We start from the raw sequence: 23,203 nt of genomic DNA on the forward strand, positions 1-23,203 counted from the left end.
TACTGAAGTATATATTACAGGAGAGAGCTGAATATATTCTCAATCCAGAGCAGCAGACAATGGAACATCAAAAGTCTCTAATAAAACAATCTTTTTTTTCAATAAGGTGAAATATCTTACCATATAAATGCAGGTAATTACTCCCAGCTGACCTAAAGACAATAAAATATTCTGTTTAAAGGCTTGACTGAGAATATCAAATCCTGAGCTTTTCTTCTTCTTTCTCCATTTCTTCCAGAACAGTCAGCAAAGCAGTCAGCCAATCTCACTGTACTCATTAGTTTGACAAAAATTTTATCAGGTATCATATACATGGTAATCCAGAACCCTGCCTCTTATAAATATATAAACAGCAGCATCCAATGGTGATATTTCGCATATCTCTATGTTCTCATCATGCCATGGACTATCAATGCTCTCTTTACCATGGAAATAGAGTCATTAGTGCCCTTAAATCTAAACAGATTAGAGAACAAAAACCCCAGAACCAACTCAGGAAATTCACCCTTAAGATTCTGTTCCTCAAGAACCACTCTGAAAAGTGGACTATCATAAATGCTAGAAGAAAATTGTGGTTTTAAAAAAGTTATTATCGGGAGATGGAAGAAGATGGCAGCATAGAGAGGAGTGGAAGCTAGTTTGTCCCCCTGGAACAACTAATAAACAACCAGGAATAACAAGTAAATAATCTGGAATAAACATGGGGGGACAAACATGACTTGTCCACTCATCATACACCAACCTGAATTGGGAGGAATGCCTGAAATTGCAGCATAAAATCTGTAAGTAAACACTGCAAATCCAAGCCGGGAGCCACCTCCCCCCATGGCCTGAACTATGGAGCTTCATGGTGCTAGAGAGCAGCACTCTCCGAACAAGTGAAAGTAGCTCAGCTGAGCTGCAACTGGGGTTTTAATTAACAAGCTTGGCATGCTCAACATAAACTATGAATCACGAACAATCAGACAGAGGCTTTTGGTGATGACTGACCTTGGAGAGCAGGAGGGTGGCCGCAGACTGGCCCTGAAGGGGACTTTCTGTCCCTTTTTTCAGCTCAGTGGAGAAAGCCTCAGCCATTTTCAGTCCTCAGCACTCTGACCCAGACAAGGGTGGAGATAGCACAGGCAGAGTCTATTCAAATGCTAATGACCTCTCCCTAGGGGGTTATCTTCCCTAAGAGGAAAGAGGTGCAGCCCAGCTTTACTACCTGCCTTCCATTCAGAGCCTGACCCCAGAGCATGGGGGAGAACAGCCATGGGCCACACCTGCTTACACCAGTCAGGAGCTACAGGCCAACAGGCTCCACCTGCTGGGCGGGAAAGCAGTGACTTGAGACCTCAGAGGGTATACCAATCTTCTAAGACACCCTCAGGGAAACTGGATACTATTCCCTCTTTCCAAGACCTGAGCCCATTCTAGGTAACCAAGGAAACCAGATGTCTAGACAACAGAAAACTACACCCTACACTACAAAAAACAAAGTTATGGCCCAGTCAAAGGAACAAACTTACACTTTAACTGAGATACAGGAATTTAAACAACTAATACTAAACCAATTCAAAACGTTTAGGGAAGATATGGCAAAAGAGATGAAGCGAATAATGAAAACACTGGGCGTATATAAGGTAGAAATCGAAAGTTCCAAAAACCAACTAGCAGAATCTATGGAAATGAAAGGCACAACACAAGAGATGAAAGACACAATGGAAACATACAACAGCAGATCTCAAGAGGCAGAAGAAAACACTCAGGAACTGGAGAACAAGGCACCTGAAAGCCTACACACAAAAGAACAGATAGAGATAAGAATGGAAAAATATAAGCAACATCTCTGGGAATTTAAGGACAAAATGAAATGCAGGAGTGTATGTGTCATTGGTGCCCCAGAAGGACAAGAGAAGGGAAAAGAGGCAGAAGCAATATTAGAGGAAATAATCAATGAAAATTTCCCATCTCTTATGAAAGACATAAAATTATGAACCCAAGACACACAGCATACCCCAAACAGAATAGATCTGAATAGGCCTACACCAAGACACTTAATAATCAGATTATCAAACGTCAAAGATAAAGAAAGAATCCTGAAAGCAGCAAGAGAAAAGCGATCCATCACATACAAAGGAAGCTTGATAAGACTATGTGTGGATTTCTCAATAGAAACCATGGAGGCAAGAAGGAAGTGGGGTGATAAATTTAAAATACTGAAAGAGAAAAACCACCAAACAAGAATCCTATATCCAGCAAAACTGTCCTTCAAATATGAGGGAGAGCTTAAAATATACTCTGACAAACAGACAATGACAGAGTTTGTGAACAAGATACCTGCTTTACAGGAAACACTAAAGGAAGTACTGCAGACAGAAAGGAAAAGACAGGAGTGAGAGGTTTGGAAAACAATTTGGGGAGATAGTAGCACAACAATGTTAAGTACACTGAACAAAGATGACTGTGAACATGGTTGAAAGAGGAAGGTTAGGACCATGTGGGACACCAGAACAAAAGAGGAAAGATAAAGACTGGAACTGTATAACTCAGTGAAACCTAGGGTGCTCAACAATTGTAATAAAAGGTACACATATGTTTTTACATAAGAGAGAACAAATGAATGTCAACATTGCAAGGGGTTAAAAATAGGGTGGAACTGGAAGGAAATACAATAAATTCAAACTAGAGACTATAATTAACAGAAATATTGTATTATGCTTCCTTTAATATAACAAAGGCAATATACCAAAGCTAAATTCATATGGGGGGGGGCATAGAGGAAGGGTATGAGACTCCTGACAATTGTGATGTCATCTGACTCTTTATTCTACTTTAGTTTAATGCTATCTTTCCTTTTGTTGCTTTCTAGCTGTCATGTATTTTTTCTTTCTTTTTTCTTTTGCTTTTGTCTCTCTACCTTCTTTGACTCTTCCTCCTTCCTTGTGGAAGAAATGGAGATGTCCTTATATAGATAGTGGCGATGGTGCTGAATACATAAATATGTGACTATACAGGGAACCAACAATTGTTTACTTAAATGGAATGTATGGTGTATGAACAAAACTGTCTTTAAAAAGTGGGTTGATGAAGAAACCTTGAGGGCACTATATTGAGTGAAATAAGACAGACATATAAGGACAAATATTGCAGGGTCTCACTGATATGAACTAATTATAATATGTAAACTCATAGACATGAAATATAAGTTACCAGGATATAGAACAAGACTAAAGAATGGGGAGTAGTTGCTTATTATGAGCAGAATGTTTAACCAGGGTGAACTTAAACGTTTGGAAATGGACAGAGGTGATGGTAGCACGTTGTAAGAATAACTAACAGTGCTGAGTGATGTGTGAAGGTGGTGGAAAGGGAAAGTTCAGAGTCACATATATCACCAGAAGGAAAGTTGTAGGTTAAAAGATGGGAATGTATAAAACAGTGAATCTTGTCATAGACAATGTCCGTGATTAACTGTACAAATATTAGAAATTTCTCTCATGAACTAGAACAAATGCATGGCACTATAACTAGAAGTTTAATAATAGAGGGGCATATAGGAAAAAATATATATAATTATTGCAAACTATATACTACAATTAGTAGTATAACATTCTTTCATCAACAGTAACAAATGTACTATACCAAAACTATAAATCAATAATGGAGGGGGGTGGTTAAGGATATGGGAGGATTTGAGTTACCTTTTTTTGTCTTTATTTCTTTTCTGGAGTAATGAAAATGTCCTAAAAATTGAAAAAAAAATTAATTGTGGTGATGGATGCACAGCTGTATGATGGTACCATGGGCAATTGATTGTACATTTTGGATCTTTGGATAATTGTATGGTTTGTGTACAATCTCAATAAAAAAAAATTTTTAAGTTATTATTTATAAGCTTCTCTCTAATCACATAGACAATGAGGTCTCTATATTCCAAATCCAGGAAATAGCAAATATTATTCTCTGTAAGTTTATATGAGAAACATTAATGAAATAAATGGAACTCAAGGCTCAGAGTATGAGAGAGTTCACAGAAGCCTTCATCAGCAGAGAGTTCAAGATCAACAGTTACAGGACATATGAAATCCGAGGGTAGCCTCCTTTACTTAATGTCCACTGATCATAGATGTTAATCACATCTACAAATAATCTTTGCAGCAGCATCCAGACTAGTCTTTGACCAAACAACTGGGCAACATAGCCTATAGCCAAGTTGACACATAAAATTGACCATTATAAATGGGCATTCAGGAAAGGGATAGAGTGGAGAAGGCATGTAACAAATAGAGTTATAATCCATAAGATACACAAAAAACCCAAAAGATAAATAAGCTAAGGATATGTATAGACTCTTCACAGAAAAGCAAATCTAAAGGACCAATAAATAAAAGACATTTGGCCACATTATAAAAGCCAGGACAATTCAAATTAAAATAACCAACAACCCTTTTAATGACTGATGAAGTATTTTAATTATTTACATAATAATAACATTATATTGATATTTTAAAAGTACTATTGCTTTAATCCTTACTGAAACAATTATAGATGAAATATTATTAGGTCTGGGATTGATTCCAAATAATATGGGAAGGGAGGGAGAAGTGTGGTCTAGGTGAAACAAGAATGGCTATGAGTTGGTTATTGTTGAAAACAGGTGATGACTACATGTAGGCTCACTGTAAAGTTTGTCTAGTTTTCTAGATGTTTGGAATTTCTATAATAAAATATTAAAATGAAAAGATAATGAAAATACTTCAGACGAGAATGTGAGTATGATCTTCGGTGGTATCCATGGCAAATGAACAAGAAAAAAAGATGTAAGGAGTTTTGCACAGGTAGAACCTGATAGAGTTTGGAGACTGAAGAGATAAAGTGATTGGAGGGAAAAAAGTGAAAATGAAGGACAACCCCATGTATTAAGTCTGGGTAAACAGAAATGTTGATAACACAGAAATAGAGGATCTGGAGGAGAAGCTGGCTTGGGAGGTAACAGGACAGTACTAGTTTAGAAATTCTATATGGTGGGCACACTAAGCATGGGACATGCATATTGTCTTGGAAAGAACTCTTCACAACAGTTTACAATGGCAAGTCCTTCATCTCCCCTCACATTGTATAAGTTACACCAAAGAGGATTCTGTAAAAAGTGGACTGTCATAAAGCTCAGAAGAAAATTGTGATTTTAATGTTTGTAGGCTTCTCACTAACCCCATAGACACTGAAGTCTCTGTATGCCAAATCCAGGAAGTAGAACATACTCTTCTCTGTAGGTTTATATGAGAAACATTAATGAAATAAATGGAACTGAAGGCACCAAGTGTGAGAGAGTCAATGAAGTCTTCATCAGCAAAGGGAGCAAGATCAAAAGTTATAGGAGGACATGGGATATTCTGCAACCAGTCCAATACACATTGAGTGCCCCACAGTGACACCTCAAGAATAAAGGCTAGAATCCTGAAGAGAACTAGAAAAGTTATTTAATGCTGTGCAAGAAATTACCCTTTACTTAGCACCTTAAAACAACTATTATGACCTCATGGTTTCTTTGGTTTAAGAACTTGGACATGGCTTGCCTGAATGCTTTTGGCTCAGGATCGTTCACAAGATTGCAGCGAAAGTGTGGGCTGGAGTGGCAGACATCTCAAGGCTCATCTGGTGAAGGATCTGATCCAAGCTCACTCATATGCCTGTAGAAAGGCTTCAGGTTCTAACTGGCTGTTGCCTGGAAATATCAGTTCCTTGCCAAGTGGGCCTCTCCATAGGGCAGTACAAAACATGCCAGGTGGTTTCATTTGAACAAGAGAGCAAGAGAAAACATGCAAGATAAGAAGCCACAGTCTCTTTGTAGCATTCTCAGATGTGACATCCCATCATTTTTACTGTATTCTATTCATTAGAAGCCAGTCACTAGGTCCAGCTACATGCAAGGAAAAGGGATTGCACAAGGGAGTGAATACTAAGAGGCAGTGATCATTGGGGCCATCCCGGAGGCCGACCATTACAAAAACATTGTAAGGCCAATCTCTAACATCAGGTATATGTGCTGTTTGATATCCCATTGATTATTACAAAAGTCCTCTAGCAGCAAAGATATTGCATTTTAGCTATCCTCAATTCTGATGACTAGAAGCAAACACCTTCCCAGAGACTCCAACAGTCTAGAGTGTAGTCTGGCTGTGTGATAATCACCTAAGGAAACTACTATATCACGAGTTCTGGAGGGGCAGGGCCCATTTCATTGTCATTGCTGGCTTCCTGGAGGCACTTAAACAAGATGAACACTTAATGAACAATGATTTAACTGAGTAGAATGAAATTTAAGTAGCATAGCCAATAGCTAAGAGAAGACAGGGCAGGCAAAGTGTGGAAAAGAGAGTTGCGGGGTGACAACTGTGCATGGACACACAGGCAGCTCCCTCATGGAAACAGTTGTCCTTTCCTTATTAGACCCTGCTCTACAAGTTGACCCTGTCTTTGGGCAAGGAGATTTTCAAAGATCCAGCACAGCCTTGTGAGATTCAGCCTCAGTCTCACTTGCTAGCAGTCCACATTCCACCTTGTGCTCCATTTATAGTGACTAAGCTTTTGCCCTGTTTCTGCTAAAAAAAATCTCTCATGCCAGCTGGGAATTTGACCTTTACCTTATATTCAATGCCTCACACTGATCCTGAAACCAACCTGCCTATTCTTCCATCCACTGAGATCATATTTCTACTTAGATTTTGCCACTCACTCCCCCAACCTGCCCAGAGTTTCCAGTCATACATCTGAACTCCACACTAGCCAAAATATTTTCCCCACTGCAGACAGACATCCCAGATAATAAAATGTCTGCAGCATACCAATCACCAAATACTTCCTCCTCAAGGATGCCCTGTCTTCCCTGGCCTGCCAGGCCAGGCCTTGTCACTCTCACAGACTTATCCTCCAGCCACAGTTACCCTGGGCATGCCTTCAACCTATCTTTGTCAGCCCTACTTTTAACTCCTAACCTATCAACTCTTCATCAAACTTAATGACAATTTTTTTCTCTCTGGCACCATCATCTCTTCCCCAGTCCCTGCAATGATCCCCTGATCTGTTTTCCTACTCCTTTTACCTGCTCGTTTCTTCTCCCTCTGTCCCTAGAAAAACCTCTTTTAAAAATATAAATGAAATCATGTCACTTCTTTGCTGAAAGTGTTCCAACAGCCTCCAATTTCAGTTGGAATAATATCCATTCCTCTTGCCAGGCATGATCTTCAATACCCTGCCAAGTCCTGAACCCAGCCTACCTCTCCAGCCAAATTTCAAACCACCACCGCTCACTTCCTAACTCCCTGGCCTTCTTGCTGTTCCTCCAAAAAATACCAGCTCTTTACCCACATCATGACCTTGACATACCTTCTTCTCTTTGCCAGGAACTCTCCCACCCCAGCCACCTTGATAAATCTTACTCAGCCTTCACACCTCAACTGAAATCACATTTCCTTAGGGAAACCTTTCCGGGCTACCACCTAAGGCAGATCTTGCCTATTACTCTCTCCTAAATCATCCTGTTCTTTTCCTTCATAGCCCTCATTGTGTCTTATATTACATATTCATTTATGCTTGTTTCTCTTCCTCAATTTTAGTATGACAAAAGACTAACTTGGTAGTTATGGGGGTGAGGGAGTAAACCAGATCCTTTTTTCTTTAGATGAGGAGTCCTTTACCTAGAACCAAATCCCACATACTAAGGATGAAATCATAAGCGAGCTTAAATGCTCTACCCCGGACCCTCTCAAGACCCAGTGGGAAAGAAAAGAAAGGACCCTTATTACACAGAGTAGTTGAAGTTTCCACTACCACCATTCCTGGCAGGTTCCCATTGATGGGGTAAGTGATCACTGCCTGAGAGCCACAGGGCTCAGAAGGCTAGGGCCTCTCTACTCTGCTAGAGGAGGAATAATATTTCTACAAGGCGATCCCAGCAGGTACAACAGGCATGAGTCATGTATGCTCTTTATCCTCAGCTGTCCAGCCATCAGAGCCTCCTACTTGTAGGTCCCAGGTATAGTTATGACAGTTACCAGGTGTGGAGGTTTGGAGATACATATCCCAGAAAACAGGTTCTTAAACGTAATCCATTCCTGTAGGTGTGAATCCATTGTAATCAGGACATTTTTATGAGGATACAACAGTTAAGGTATGGCCTAATTCAATTGGGATGGGTCTTAATCCTTATTACTGGAGTCCTTTACAAGCAGAATGAAATTCAAACAAATGGAGAGAAAGCCAAGGGAAGCAAGAAGTCAAAGACAATGGAACACAGAAGAGAAGGGAGAGGCCAGTAGAGGCCACAATGTACATTGCCATGTGACAGAGGAGCCAAGGATCAACATTCACTGGGAGCCAGCCCCAGAATGCCAGTCTTTGGGAAGAAAGCATTGTCTTGATGACACCTTGATTTTGGACTTCTCCTAGCCTCAAAACCATGAGACAATAAATTCACACTGGTTAAACCTACCCATTGCATAATATTTGCTTTAGCAACAAAGAAATTAAAACAACACATGTGGCCAAACAATAGTTCACAAGAAGTGACCAGTTATACAGGGGGTAGGCTGCCAACCCTGAGCATCCTACCACATAAAGGATAGCCAGACATCAGTGGTTGGGGGTGGACAGTTACCTGGCCAAATTAACACACTAATCCCTTTAAAACAAATAAATCAAAGCCAGTCACTCCTTTGCCTTTTCAAATATAGTACACAGCATTGTCTCCTAATATATTGCTAACTGCATGAATAGAGCAGACCCTTTTAATCTGAGGTCTACAGGTTGCATCCAGTCAAGGAAAAAGTTCAGTGACCAAAAAAGAAAGTGGGATTACAAACCTTGTGGGCCAAGGACCAAAATGGCACTTTCCCAAGGTTCCTTACCAAGATTCCCCTAATGGAAAGTGAGCACCATGGAGACAGGAGACCATGTCTGTCTCATGCACTCATAGTAATAGAATCAGTGAAAACACAGTGCTCAATAAACATAAGGTGCTCAATAAACATAAGGTGCTCAATAAACAGACATTCAGTGATTATTTATTTAAGAGAGGTTTTCACCCCCCACACTCCATCTCATCCTTCAGGTGTCAGCTTTATATAATTTCATCAGGATCATCTTCCCTCATATTTCTGTCTTGGTCAGAATGTTCTTCTATGTTTTTTCTGTCCTCCTCCGACTTACCTTGTTGATGAAGTAGGGATCCCCTGCCACAAATAATATAAGATGGCTGAACACATGATACCAACACTGGACAGATGGGAATGGCAGCAGTTTATTATTCACATATATTCACTGCTTAGAGAAGAACACTCACAAGCCATGCTGGAATTCACAGGGTTGCACTTGGAAGCAGAGTGAACCAGCAGGAATTGTGGGAAGCATGCGTTATAGTGACCAGATAGTAGAGTGAACCGTGATTCCTGTGGGAGGATGTGACTGGCTTCTTGGAATAATTTCACGGGCAGGCCAGGAAGTGAAACTGGTGGTTGAAGACCGGAATGGGTACAGCTGCTCCAGCTGAGAGGGGCATTAGGCAGGTGCAGAGCCTTTCCCACTGGATGGGGGCATATATGGAGCAAGTAGCTGAACTAATGGCAAGGTCTATGGGGCCCTGTGAGGTTAAAAAAAGTAAAGGAAGCACATGCAAATGCAAGCCTCACAATGCAGAGATCTCCTTCAGAACACTACTCACATAGGTAATTAATCATTTTTGTCATGTTTGTTTAATGTCAGTCTTTCCCACAAGACTCTGTTTGCCTCTGTATCTCTGTTATCTACACCAGTACCTGTCAACAATAAGCACTCAAAAAATATTTGCTCAATGCTTTAATAATTGGGCTTCTTTTTACTATTAAAATTTATTAGAGTTCTGTACTTCTTAGTCAGAACAAAGTAAACTTTCAGTCCCAAAGATGAAGAAAGTACAAGGTAAGGGACCTAGGAAGAGTCTGGGTCCTTATTACCACTAACAGTAATTAATCTCAGGGGAAGCACAGCTGCAGCCATCGCAATAGAGGAGTGGGTTCACTGTTTTGAGCTGTGTACCTTAGCGTATCTCTGAGTTTCCATGGAGCCCAAACAGAATCCCTAGCAGTCCAGCTCATGCCAGCTCCATAGAGACAAGGAGTCTGACAGGAATAGTTTACCCAGAATCCTCTGTGGGCATCACATCTCTGGATAGCATGAACCATCAGCCAAGAAGCCTCTTGAGTCCAACTGAAGATGAGTCATCTGAGTCTGCATCAATTGATGTCTCTCAGTCCAGTAGTGATGGAAGAAAAATTAATTAGATTTGCACAACCATTTCTCTAGGAGTGACACTGAGTTGTGGCAAAAACAATAGCAGCCTCCTGAGAAACTGCTAACTGACAACTGTCCACGAGTAGGGGAACAGGAAATGTGCTTATGGAAGCAGAGTCAAGGTACACTGAAAACAGAGATTGGTTGTTGGACAACATGGAGGTCTGGTGACATGGGCAGTACAATAAGACAGGACCTGCCTCCGTCCATGACCTGCAGACCATGTATAGCTTGGGAATTTCCTTTACTTTGAAACTCTGTTGAGTCCCCAAGAAGTGGAATCCTTAGGCAACACTGCAGCTACAGAAGCTTCCCATGAAAAGCAGGAGTCTCCATAACCAGAAGCACATTTGAAGGCAGTAGAGGCCCTTCCCTCGTAGCTGAAGAGGTAAACTGTACTGGTGCAATTTTTAGAATAGAGGAAGTTCCCTCCGGACATCCTGCCTAGAAGCCTGCTACCTGCTTTCAAGTGACCACTGACACAGTATGGAACAGCTGACTTCCTTGACTTTTTTATCACTTTCAATATTCTGACTCATGTTCAGTTGTTGAGTAGGTAGACTCACTCCCTAAGGCTTTTCCAATCCTTTCCATGGAGAACCACTTATTTCCCCTCTCTTGCTCCTGAAATGTTCCACCTAAGTTTTACCCCAAATAAGCTCATGTATTGGTTTTATTTTATGACTTTGAATTTAATTTCTTAAAACAAGAAATAATAATAATAAGCTGAATGAAAAATCACCCACAATTCTATTCTTAGATGTTCATTTCTTCATGTTCATATCCAGGCCTTCATCAAATAAATACATATTTCACATAGCTGTAATGTAGTGTGTAATTAATCTTATTACTTTAATAAGGTAATTAATCTTACCTTATCACATTAGTTCCTGCACCAATCCTGGATAAAGTCAGTTCTCCCCTCCAGAAACCTGGCCTTAATCTCTCATTTTTGTAAAGAAATATGACAAGGTTGTCTAGTTCTTTATACAGATCTCTGAAGACAATATTAATCAACAATAGGCCTATAAATAATAATCATTCAAAACAAAAATATATTCTCTGTAACTGAAATTGAATCAATGTAAAACTCTGAATATCAACATTTATTATTGTTGCAATTACCCAAAAGTATTAAGCATGATACCTAACCTACAAATGCATGCTCTCTCCTCCCTCTTTATAATCATATCATAACACATGTATCTCTCAAATACATCAAACAAACAACATATTAACAAAAAGTTTGTAATAATGAGAAAAAAATCATAGTAATATGTGGGGGGAAGGGGTGTAGAATATAATCTCTGAGCACAGCTATACCTATGTAATCCAATAAATAGCAAATAAGAATTTTAAAAATATAGTAGATATATATAAAAATGTTAATAGCAGCTGTCTCTGTGGGACAAAGGGTGATTTTATTCTATTCCTCTATATTTCCTAAATTTTTTATAATGAGATGATAATATTTCAATAATTTTTAAACTTTTTATTGAAATACATATTGCCCACAAACCCCACTATCTTTTCTCCAGTTTTACTGTTACTTATTCTCATTGTCCTACTAGAGTTTCAGTCAAGTGGGGAGAAACAAAAATAGCTAATATTGTGATGGCTTTGTGAACAGTCCTGGGCTAGATGTTGGCATGCATCACTCATTTTATATTGGAAGAACCATTTACATAGGGACTGTTACTATTTTCATCAATGAAATAGTCTCCAAGGTGAGGTAAGCAACCCCAGATAAGTCAGTGTGATGGTGCTCGGTGCAATCATGATCTCTCTGTTTAAAATGCCTTCAGTAATAAGCTTTAGAGTTAAGTTCCATCAATGCTTTCAATAAAGGTTGTGAACCATTGGATGTGGGAATTGGAAAAGGAAATATTTTAATGAACTTGGGTAACTGTTTCCAGCATTTGGAAGAAAAGGGGGAAAGACACCATCTGATCTAAAAGAAAAGGAGGAAAGGGATTTAACATAGCTTCTTAACAGAAACAAGAGCTATGGAAAAAAAGAATTGGTGGATGCAAAACTTTTCCAACAAAATCCCAAGAATTTCTTGAATCCTAAATTGGGTGAAGCATATGATTTGATGCTCCTCAACCAGCCTGAAAAGGGAAACAAAGAGACGACCTTGGAGCTCAAAGATATAAAGTGCTCTTTCAGCTCAAACTGAGAATGATCCCTCTTTCCTTTCACTTCCATGTTGTCCTCAGATCCCCAGGATATTCTGACTCCTGATGCCAACTACCTCTGATTGGCCATCCCCAGCAGAGAATGAGGAGCCATGGGAAACGGCATAGTGTCACTGATTTTGTCTTGTTGGGGCTCACAGATGCCTGTGAGCTGCAGATGTTGATCTTCCTAGGGCTCCTCCTGACCTACCTCCTCACACTCATGGGGAACCTCCTTATCGTGGTCATCATCCTCATGGACAGATGCCTCCACACCGCCATGTACTACTTTCTTCTGCCATTTTGCTGTCCTGAAATGGAGATCTGGTTTACCTCTGTTATCTTCCCCAAGTTGCTGACCAACATCCTGACAGGAGATAAGACAATCTCCCTAGCAGGCTGTTTTCTCCAGTTTTTCCTTTGTTTATTCCTGGGCATCAAAGAGTTCCTCTTATTGGCAGTCATGTCCTTTAACAGGCATGTGGTCATCTGCCATCCTGTGCACTATGCTGCCATCATGAGAAAAAGAGTCTGTGTTCAGCTAGTCCTCTGTTTATGGATGGCAGGATTACTTCTCATTACCATTCCAGGTTTCTTCATATTTCAGCAGCCATTCTGTGGCCCCAATGTCATTAATAATTTCTTTTGTGACAGCTTTCCTCTCATGGAACTCATGTGAGCAGACACAAGTCTGGTAGATCTTCTGAGTTTTGTTGTGGCCAATGTCAGCTTATTGGGCACTCTGTGACAGCCACCTGCTATGGCTACATCCTACATACCATCTTGAGCATCCCCTCAGCCAAGGAAAGGCAGAAAGCCTTCTCATCCTGCTCCTCCCACATTGTTGTTGTGTCTTTCTTCTTTGGCAGCTGCATCTTCATGTATGTCTCGTTGGGCAAGGGCAGCCAGGGCAAGGACAGGAACAAGGTGATGGCCCTGCTCGACACTGTGGTGACCCCAGTGCTCAACCCTTTCATCTACACCCTGGGGAACAAACAGGTTTGAAGCAGGTTTTTAGGGATCAGGTGAGCAAGCTCCTCTCATAATGATACCGTGAACCTGAGAAACAATAAAGTTGCCTCTTGCCTGAATCTCTTCCAAATGAAGTTTCTACACTGATCTTTATGAACCATCCTCTCATTGACGGTTTCTTGGCATTTATTCTAATGCACAGTGGTTCTTATATATATCTCATTATTGGCTTGTTCAATCTTGTTCAGCAAGTACAGAAAATTAAGTATACCATTACCATGTCTGCTATTTCTTAATGTTTCTGACCCTGGCTTGCAACTTAGTTTCTAATCTTGCCCAATTTTCAAATTATAATAATAAACTTAGCATTCCTCCATTGCTTGATCCTTTCAAAATTGATAAAACAATATCCTCAAGAAGAATATATTTATGGTAGACTTCAGTAACATTATCTAGTATGGAAAAATGAATGAAAAATTAAAATTTATCATTTATTAAAACACTAGGCCTAGTGAGAAGGGGCAAGATGGTGGCATAGAGAGGAGTAGAATTTAGTTAGACCCCTGGAGTAACTAGTGAACAATCAGGAACTAGCAAATAATTTGGAATAACTGCTGAGGGACAACCATGACTGTCCACACATCATACACCAAACTGGATTGGGAGGAATGCCTGAGATTGCAGCATAAAATCTGTAAGTGAAAGCTGCAGAACTGTGCTGGGAGCCCCCTACCCCCACAGCAGGCTGAGCTGCAAAACCTCACTGTGGTAGAAAGCAGTGCTCTCCGAGCAAGCGAATGTAGCTCAGTCCAGCTCCAACTGGGATGTTAATTAACAAATGTGGACTGCTGAATACAAGCTAGAAACCCCTAACAAACAGACAGAGGCTTTAGTGATGACTGTCCTTAAAGAACCAGAGAACTCATCTGTCCTGGGAGGGGGAGCCCAGAAGACTGGGTGTTACCTCTGGCCAATGAGTGAAATTGGGGGTGGGGGGAGGGGCGTGTACTGGCTCCAAAAGGGGACTTTCTATCCCTTTTTCTCTCTCTCAACCTGAGGGGCTCAGTGGAGACAGCCTTATCCATTTTCAGTTCTCAGTGCTCTGACCCAGACAGGGGTGGACATAACAGAGTTAGAGAGACAAAGGAGCTATTCAAGTGCAGAAGATAACTCCGTGGGGGGTGTATCTTCCCTAAGAGGAAGGAGGTGGGGTCCAGTTCTACTACCCATCTTCCCTTCAGAACCAAACCCCAGAGCCTGGGGGAAAACAGCAAAAACAGAAATTAAAGGGGCCACACCTCCATACACCAGTCAGGAGAAATAGGATGACAGGTGCCACCTGCTAGGCAGGTTAGGAAAAACACAATGCCTAGAGACCTCATAGGAAAGTCGGTCAATCTCAAAGACACACCCACAGGGAGACTTGAAACTGAATATAACCCCATTCTGAGATCTGAACCCATTCTGGTCTGGGAAAATCTGAGGTAACCAAGGAAACCAGATGCCTAAACAACAGAAAACTACAATCTACACTAGGAAAAACAAAGATAAGGCCCACTCAAAGGAACAAACTTACACCTCAGTCAAGACACAGTTGAGATATTGTTTCACTTGAATGAAAAAATCTACTAAAGATTTTCAAAGAAATATGCTAAATCAAATCAAAAAACAAATCACTGAGTTCAGGGAAGATATGGCAAAAGAGATGAAACCCATAAAGAAAACACTGGGTGAACATAAGGTAGAAATTGAAAGTTTGAAAAAACAACTGGCAGAATCTATGGAAATGAAAGGCACAACACAAGAGATGAAAAACACAATGGAGACATAAAATGGCAGATCTCAAGAGACAGAAGAAAACACTCAGGAACTGGAGAACAAGACACCTGAAATCCTACACACACAAGAACAGATAGGGAAAAGAATGGAAAAATATGAGCAATGTCTCAAGGAATTGAATGATAACATGAAGTGCATGAATGTACATGTCATTGGTGTCCCAGAAGAAGAGAAGGAAAGGGGGCAGAAGCAATAAGAGAGGAAATATTCAATGAAAATTTCCCATCCCTTATGAAAGACATAAAATTACAGATCCAAGAAGCGCAGCATGCGCCAAACAGAATAGATCCAAATAGATCTATGCCAAGACACTTAATAATTAGATTAGCAAATGTCAAAGACAAAGAGAGAATCCTGAAAGCAGCAAGAAAAAAGCGATCCATCATATACAAGGGAAGCTCGATAAGAGTATGTGTGGATTTCTGGTAGAAACCATGGAGGTGAGAAGACAGTGGTATGATATATTTAAGATACTGAAGGAGAAAAACCACCAACCAAGAATCCTATACCTGGCAAAACTCTCCTTCAAATATAAGGGAGAATTTAAAATACTCTCTGACAAACAGACATTGAGAGTTTGTGAACAAGATACCTGATCTACAGGAAATACTAAAGGGAGCACTACAGACAGATAGAAAAAGACAGGAGTGGAGGTTTGGAACACAGTTTGGGGTGATGGTAGCACAACAATGTAAGTACACTGAACAAAGATGACTGTGAGTATGGTTGAAAGAGGAAGGTTAGGAGCATGTGAGACACCAGAAGGAGAGAGGAAAGATAAAGACTGGGATTGTATAGTGCAGTAAAACCTAGAGTGCTCAACAATTGTGATAATACATACAAATATGTTTTTACATGAGGGAGAACAAATGAATATCAACCTTGCAAGGTGTTAAAAATCGGGTGGTATTGGGGGAAAAAAATACAATCAATGCAAACTAGAGACTGTAGCTAACAGAAACACTGTATTATGCTTCCTTTAATGTAACAAAGGCAATATACCAAAACTAAATGCCTATAAGAGGGGGACATAAGGGAGGGGTATGGGACTCTTGGCATTGGCAATACTGTCTGACTCTTTTATTCTACTGGAGTTTAATTCTATCTTTCCTTTTGTTGCTTTTTAGCTGCCATTTTTTTCTTTCTTTTTCCTTTTCTTTTGTCTCTCTACCTTCTTTGACTCTTACTCCTTCTTTGTGGAAGAAATGGGAGGTCCTTATATAGATAGTGGTGATGGTGGTGAATAGATAGATATCTGACTATACAGGGAACCATCAATTGTTTACTTAGGATGGAAAGTATGATGGGTGGACAAAATTGTCTTAAAAAAAACAGGTTGATGAAGAAACCTTGAGGGCACTATATTGAGTAAAATAAGTCAGACACATAAGGACAAATATTGTATGGTCTCACTGATATGAACTAATTACAATATGTAAACTCATAGACATGAAACATAAGTTACCAGGATATAGAATGAGGCTAAAGAATGGGGAGCAGTTGCTTATTATGAGCAGAATGTTCAGCTAGGTTGAACTTAAGTGTTTGGAAATGGACAGAGGTGATGGTACACATTATTATAAGAATAACTAATAGTGCTGAATGGAGTGTGAATGTGGCAGAAAGGGGAAGCTCAGAGTCATGTATGTCACCAGAAGGAAAGCTGGAGGTTAAAAGATGGGAATGTGTAAAACAGTGAATCTCGTGGTGGACAAAGTCCGTTATTAACTGTACAAATATTAGAAATCTCTTTCATGACACTATAACTAGAAGTTAATAATAGAGAGTTATATAGGGGGGGGGAATATACCTATTGCAAACTATGTACTACAGTTAGTAGTATTTTAACATTCTTTCATCAACAGTAACAAATGTGCTATACCAATACTATGAGTCAATAATGGAGGAGGGGGTGGTTTTGGGGTATAGGAGGATTTGAGTTTTCTTTTTTTTTTTTTTTGGTCTTTATTTCTTTTCTGGAGTAATGAAAATGTTATAAAAATTGAAAAAATTTAATTGTGGCGATGGATGCACAGCTGTATGATGGTACCATGAGCAACTGATTTTGCCCTTTGGATCTTTGGATAACTGTATAGCATGTGAACAATCTCAATAAAATTAAATTTAAAAAAAAAAAAACACTAGACCTAGAATAATAACAGAACAGTGAAACCAAATAGATCATCTGAAAAATACTATAAATATCTAACAGGTAAAAGTAGACTTTCTAATCAGTAAAGAAAGGAAGGTCAATTCAATAAATGATAAGACCATTAGCTAACCACAGAAGAAACCTTCCTTCCAAAGACATTGGGACGAGTGCTTGGTTGATTATTTCGGGGAGAAGGGGATACGGATAAAGTTGAAGAACAATTTAAAAGTGATGCATGACTGTTAAAAAAGACGAACAAGAGATCAAACTTCAATTAGAGATATGAATGAAGCTGATCTGGTTAGGACTAAGGCAAATCAGACTAAAAGGTAAAGGACAATATCGACTGTGTTTTTTTTTTTTTTTTTTTTTTTAATCATCATTTTATTGAGATATATTCACATACCACGCAGTCATACAAAACAAATTGTACTTTCGATTGTTTACAGTACCATTACATAGTTGTACATTCATCACCTAAATCAATCCCTGACACCTTCATTAGCACACACACAAAAATAACAAGAATAATAATTAGAGTGAAAAAGAGCAATTGAAGTAAAAAAGAACACTAGGTACCTTTGTCTGTTTGTTTGCTTCCCCTACTTTTCTACACATCGATCCATAAACTAGACAAAGTGGAGTTTGGTCCTTATGGCATTCCCAATCCCACTGTCACCCCTCATAAGCTACATTTTTATACAACTGTCTTCGAGATTCATGGGTTCTGGGTTGTAGTTTAATAGTTTCAGGTATCCACCACCAGCTACCCCAATTCTTTAGAACCTAAAAAAGGTTGTCTAAAGTGTGCGTAAGAGTGCCCACCAGAGTGATCTCTCGGCTCGTTTTGGAATCTCTCTGCCACTGAAGCTTATTTCATTTCCTTTCACATCCCCCTTTTGGTCAAGAAGATGTTCTCCATCCCACGATGCCGGGTCTACATTCCTCCCCGGGAGTCATATTCCACGTTGCCAGGGAGATTCACTTCCCTGGGTGTCTGATCCCACGTAGGGGGGAGGGCAGTGATTTCACCTTTCAAGTTGGCTTAGCCAGAGAGAGAGGGCCACATCTGAGCAACAAAGAGGCATTCAGGAGGAGACTCTTAGGCACAAATACAGGGAGGCCTAGCCTCTCCTTTGCCGCAAACCGTCTTCCCAAGGGTAAAACTTATGGTAGAGGGCTCAACCCATCAAACCACCAGTCCCCTATGTCTGTGGTCATGTTAGCAACCATGGAGGTGGGGTAGGCGAATACCCCTGCATTCTCCACAGGCTCCTCAAGGGGGCACTACATCGTTTTTTTTTTGTTTTTTTTTTTTTCCTTGTTTGTCTTTTTTCTTTTTTTTTTTTTTTTAACTTTCCCTTCTTTTTTCAAATCAACTGTATGAAAAAAAAAAGTTAAAAAGAAAACAAACATACAATAAAAGAACATTTCAAAGAGACCATAGCAAGGGAGTAAGAAAAAGACAACTAACCTAAGATAACTGCTTAACTTCCAACATGTTCCTACTTTACCCCAAGAAAGTTACATACTATAGCAACATTTCAGTGAACTTGTTCCTACTACATCCATCAGAAATTAACAGACCATAGTCATTTCTGGGCATCCCCAGAACGTTAAATAGCTTATCTGTTCTTCTTGGATTATTGTTCCCCCTTCCTTAATTGCTCTCTACTGCTAGTTCCCCTACATTCTACATTATAAACCATTTGTTTTACATTTTTCAAAGTTCACATTAGTGGTAGCATATAATATTTCTCTTTTTGTGCCTGGCTTATTTCGCTCAGCATTATGTCTTCAAGGTTCATCCATGTTGTCATATGTTTCACCAGATCGTTCCTTCTTACTGCCGCGTAGTATTCCATCGTGTGTATATACCACATTTTATTTATCCACTCATCTGTTGATGGACATTTGGGTTGTTTCCATCTCTTGGCAATTGTGAATAATGCTGCTATGAACATTGGCGTGCAGATATCTGTTCGTGTCACTGCTTTCCGATCTTCCGGGTATATACCGAGAAGTGCAATCGCTGGATCGAATGGTAGCTCTATCTCTAGTTTTCTAAGGAACTGCCAGACTGACTTCCAGAGTGGCTGAACCATTATACAGTCCCACCAACAATGAATAAGAGTTCCAATTTCTCCACATCCCCTCCAGCATTTGTAGTTTCCTGTTTGTTTAATGGCAGCCATTCTAACCGGTGTTAGATGGTATCTCATTGTGGTCTTAATTTGCATCTCTCTAATAGCTAGTGAAGCTGAACATTTTTTCATGTGTTTCTTGGCCATTTGTATTTCCTCTTCAGAGAACTGTCTTTTCATATCTTTTGCCCATTTTATAATTGGGCTGTCTGTACTATTGTCATTGAGTTGTAGGATTTCTTTATATATGCAAGATATCAGTCTTTTGTCAGATACATGGTTTCCAAAAATTTTTTCCCATTGAGTTGGCTGCCTCTTTACCTTTTTGAGAAATTCCTTTGAGGTGCAGAAACTTCTAAGCTTGAGGAGTTCCCATTTATCTATTTTCTCTTTTGTTGCTTGTGCTTTGGGTGTAAAGTCTAGGAAGTGGCCTCCTAATACAAGGTCTTGAAGATGTTTTCCTACATTATCTTCTAGGAGTTTAATGGTACTTTCTTTATATTGAGATCTTTGGTCCATTTTGAGTTAATTTTTGTGTAGGGGGTGAGGTAGGGGTCCTCTTTCATTCTTTTGGATATGGATATCCAACTCTCCCAGCCCCATTTGTTGAAAAGACCATTATGGCTCAGTTCGGTGACTTTGGGGGGCCTTATCAAAGATCAGTCGGCCATAGATCTGAGGGTCTATCTCTGAATTCTCAATTCGATTCCATTGATCTATATGTCTATCTTTGTGCCAGTACCATGCTGTTTTGGCAACTGTGGCTTTATAATAAGCTTCAAAGTCAGGGAGTGTAAGTCCTCCCACTTCGTTTTTCTTTTTTAAAGTGTCTTTAGCAATTCGAGGCATCTTCCCTTTCCAAATAAATTTGATAACTAGCTTTTCCAAGTCTGCAAAGTAGGTTGTTGGAATTTTGATTGGGATTGCATTGAATCTGTAGATGAGTTTGGGTAGAATTGACATCTTAATGACATTTAGCCTTCCTATCCATGAACATGGAATATTTTTCCATCTTTTAAGGTCCCCTTCTATTTCTTTTAGTAGAGTTATGTAGTTTTCTTTGTATAGGTCTTTTACATCTTTGGTTAAGTTTATTCCTAGGTACTTGATTTTTTTAGTTGCTATTGAAAATGGTATCTTTTTCTTGAGTGTCTCTTCAGTTTGTTCATTTCTAGCATATAGAAACATTACTGACTTATGTGCATTAATCTTGTATCCCGCTACTTTGCTAAATTTGTTTATTAGCTCTAGTAGGTGTATCGTTGATTTCTCAGGGTTTTCTAGATATAAGATCATATCATCTGCAAACAATGACAGTTTTACTTCTTCTTTTCCAATTTGGATGCCTTTTATTTCTTTGTCTTGCCGGATTGCCCTGGCTAGCACTTCCAGCACAATGTTGAATAACAGTGGTGACAGCGGGCATCCTTGTCTTGTTCCTGATCTTAGAGGGAAGGCTTTCAGTCTCTCACCATTGAGTACTATGCTGGCTGTGGGTTTTTCATATATGCTCTTTATCATGTTGAGGAAGTTTCCTTCAATTCCTACCTTTTGAAGTGTTTTTATCAAAAACGGATGTTGGATTTTGTCAAATGCTTTTTCAGCATCTATTGAGATGATCAATTGATTTTTCCCTTTCGAGTTTTTAATGTGTTGTAATACATTGATTGTTTTTCTTATGTTGAACCATCCTTGCATGCCTGGAATGAACCCCACTTGGTCATGGTGTATGATTTTTTTAATGTGTCTTTGGATTCGATTTGCAAGTATTTTGTTGAGGATTTTTGCATCTATATTCATTAGGGAGATTGGCCGGTAGTTTTCCTTTTTTGTAGCATCTTTGCCTGGTTTAGGTATTAGATTGATGTTAGCTTCATAAAATGAATTAGGTAGTGTTCCATTTTTTTCAATGTTTTGAAAGAGTTTGAGTAAGATTGGTGTCAGTTCTTTCTGGAAAGTTTGGTAGAATTCCCCTGTGAAGCCATCTGGCCCTGGGCATTTATTTGTGGGAAGATTTTTGATGACTGATTGGATCTCTTTGCTTGTGATGGGTTGGTTGAGGTCTTCTATTTCTTCTCTGGTCAGTCTAGGTTGTTCATATGTTTCCAGGAAATTGTCCATTTCTTCTACATTATCCAGTTTGTTGCCATACAGTTGTTCATAATATCCTCTTATAATTTTTTTAATTTCTTCAGGATCTGCAGTTATGTCACCTTTTTCATTCATTATTTTGTTTATACGGGTCTTCTCTCTTTTTGATTTTGTCAGTCTAGCTAGGGGCTTGTCAATCTTGTTGATCTTCTCAAAGAACCAACTTTTGGTGATATTTATCCTTTCTATTGTTTTTTTGTTCTCTATGTCATTTATTTCTGCTTTAATCCTTGTTATTTCTTTTCTTGTACTTGGTTTAGGATTGGTTTGCTGTTCATTTTCTAGCTTCTTCAGTTGATCCATTAGTTCTTTGATTTTGGCTCTTTCTTCCTTTTTAATATATGCGTTTAGTGCTATAAATTTTCCCCTTAGCACTGCTTTTGCTGCATCCCATAGGTTTTGGTATGTTGTGTTCTCATTTTCATTCGTCTCTATATATTTAGCAATTTCTCTTGCTATTTCTTCTTTAACCCACTGATTGTTTAGGAGTGTGTTGTTTAACCTCCAGGTATTTGTGAATTTTCTAAGTCTCTGATGGTTATTGACTTCTAATTGTATTCCATTGTGGTCAGAGAATGTGCTTTGAATAATTTCAATCTTTTTAAATTTATTGAGGCTTGTTTTATGTCCCAGCATATGATCTATTCTGGAGAAAGTTCCGTGAACACTAGAAAAGTATGTGTATCCTGTTGATTTGGGATGTAATGTCCTGTAGATGTCTGTTAAATCTAATTCATTTATCAGATTGTTTAGGTTTTCAATTTCCTTATTGGTCTTCTGTCTGGTTGATCTATCTATAGGAGAGAGTGATGTGTTGAAGTCTCCCACAATTATTGTGGAAACATCAATTGCTTCCTTTAGTTTTGCCAATGTTTCTCTCATGTATTTTGTGGCACCTTGATTGGGTGCATAGACATTTACGATTGTTATTTCTTCTTGCTGAATTGCCCCTTTTATTAGTATGTAGTGGCCTTCTTTGTCTCTCAAAACATCCCTGCATTTGAAGTCTATTTTATCTGAGATTAATATTGCTACACCTGCTTTCTTTTGGCTGTAGCTTGCATGAAATATTTTTTTCCATCCTTTCACTTTCAGTTTCTTTGTGTCCCTGTGTCTAAGATGAGTCTCTTGTATGCAACATATTGATGGTTCATTTTTTTTGATCCATTCTGCGAATCTATATCTTTTAATTGGGGAGTTTAATCCATTTACATTCAACGTTAAAACCGTGAAGGCATTTCTTGAATCGGCCATCTTATCCTTTGGATTATGTTTGCCATATTTTTCCCCCTTTCTCTATTAATATCCTTTATTGTACCCATACCGAATCTCTTTAGTACTGAACCTTTCTCCAAGTCTCTCTGTCCTGTCTTTGTTTCTCTGTCTGTAGGGCTCCCTTTAGTATCTCCAGTAGGGCAGGTCTCTTGTTAACAATTCTCTCAGCATTTCTTTGTCTG

At 39.2% G+C, this 23,203-nt stretch overlaps 1 pseudogene; it reads left to right on the forward strand.

Annotated features, from left to right (window-relative positions):
- The first annotated feature begins 12,591 nt into the window (after window positions 1–12,591).
- Window positions 12,592–13,534, forward strand: LOC119532968 (annotated as a pseudogene).
- Window positions 13,535–23,203: the final 9,669 nt, after the last annotated feature.

This window comes from Choloepus didactylus, chromosome 4 (genome assembly GCF_015220235.1).
Source record: "Choloepus didactylus isolate mChoDid1 chromosome 4, mChoDid1.pri, whole genome shotgun sequence".
Classification (NCBI taxonomy): Eukaryota; Metazoa; Chordata; class Mammalia; order Pilosa; family Megalonychidae; genus Choloepus; species Choloepus didactylus.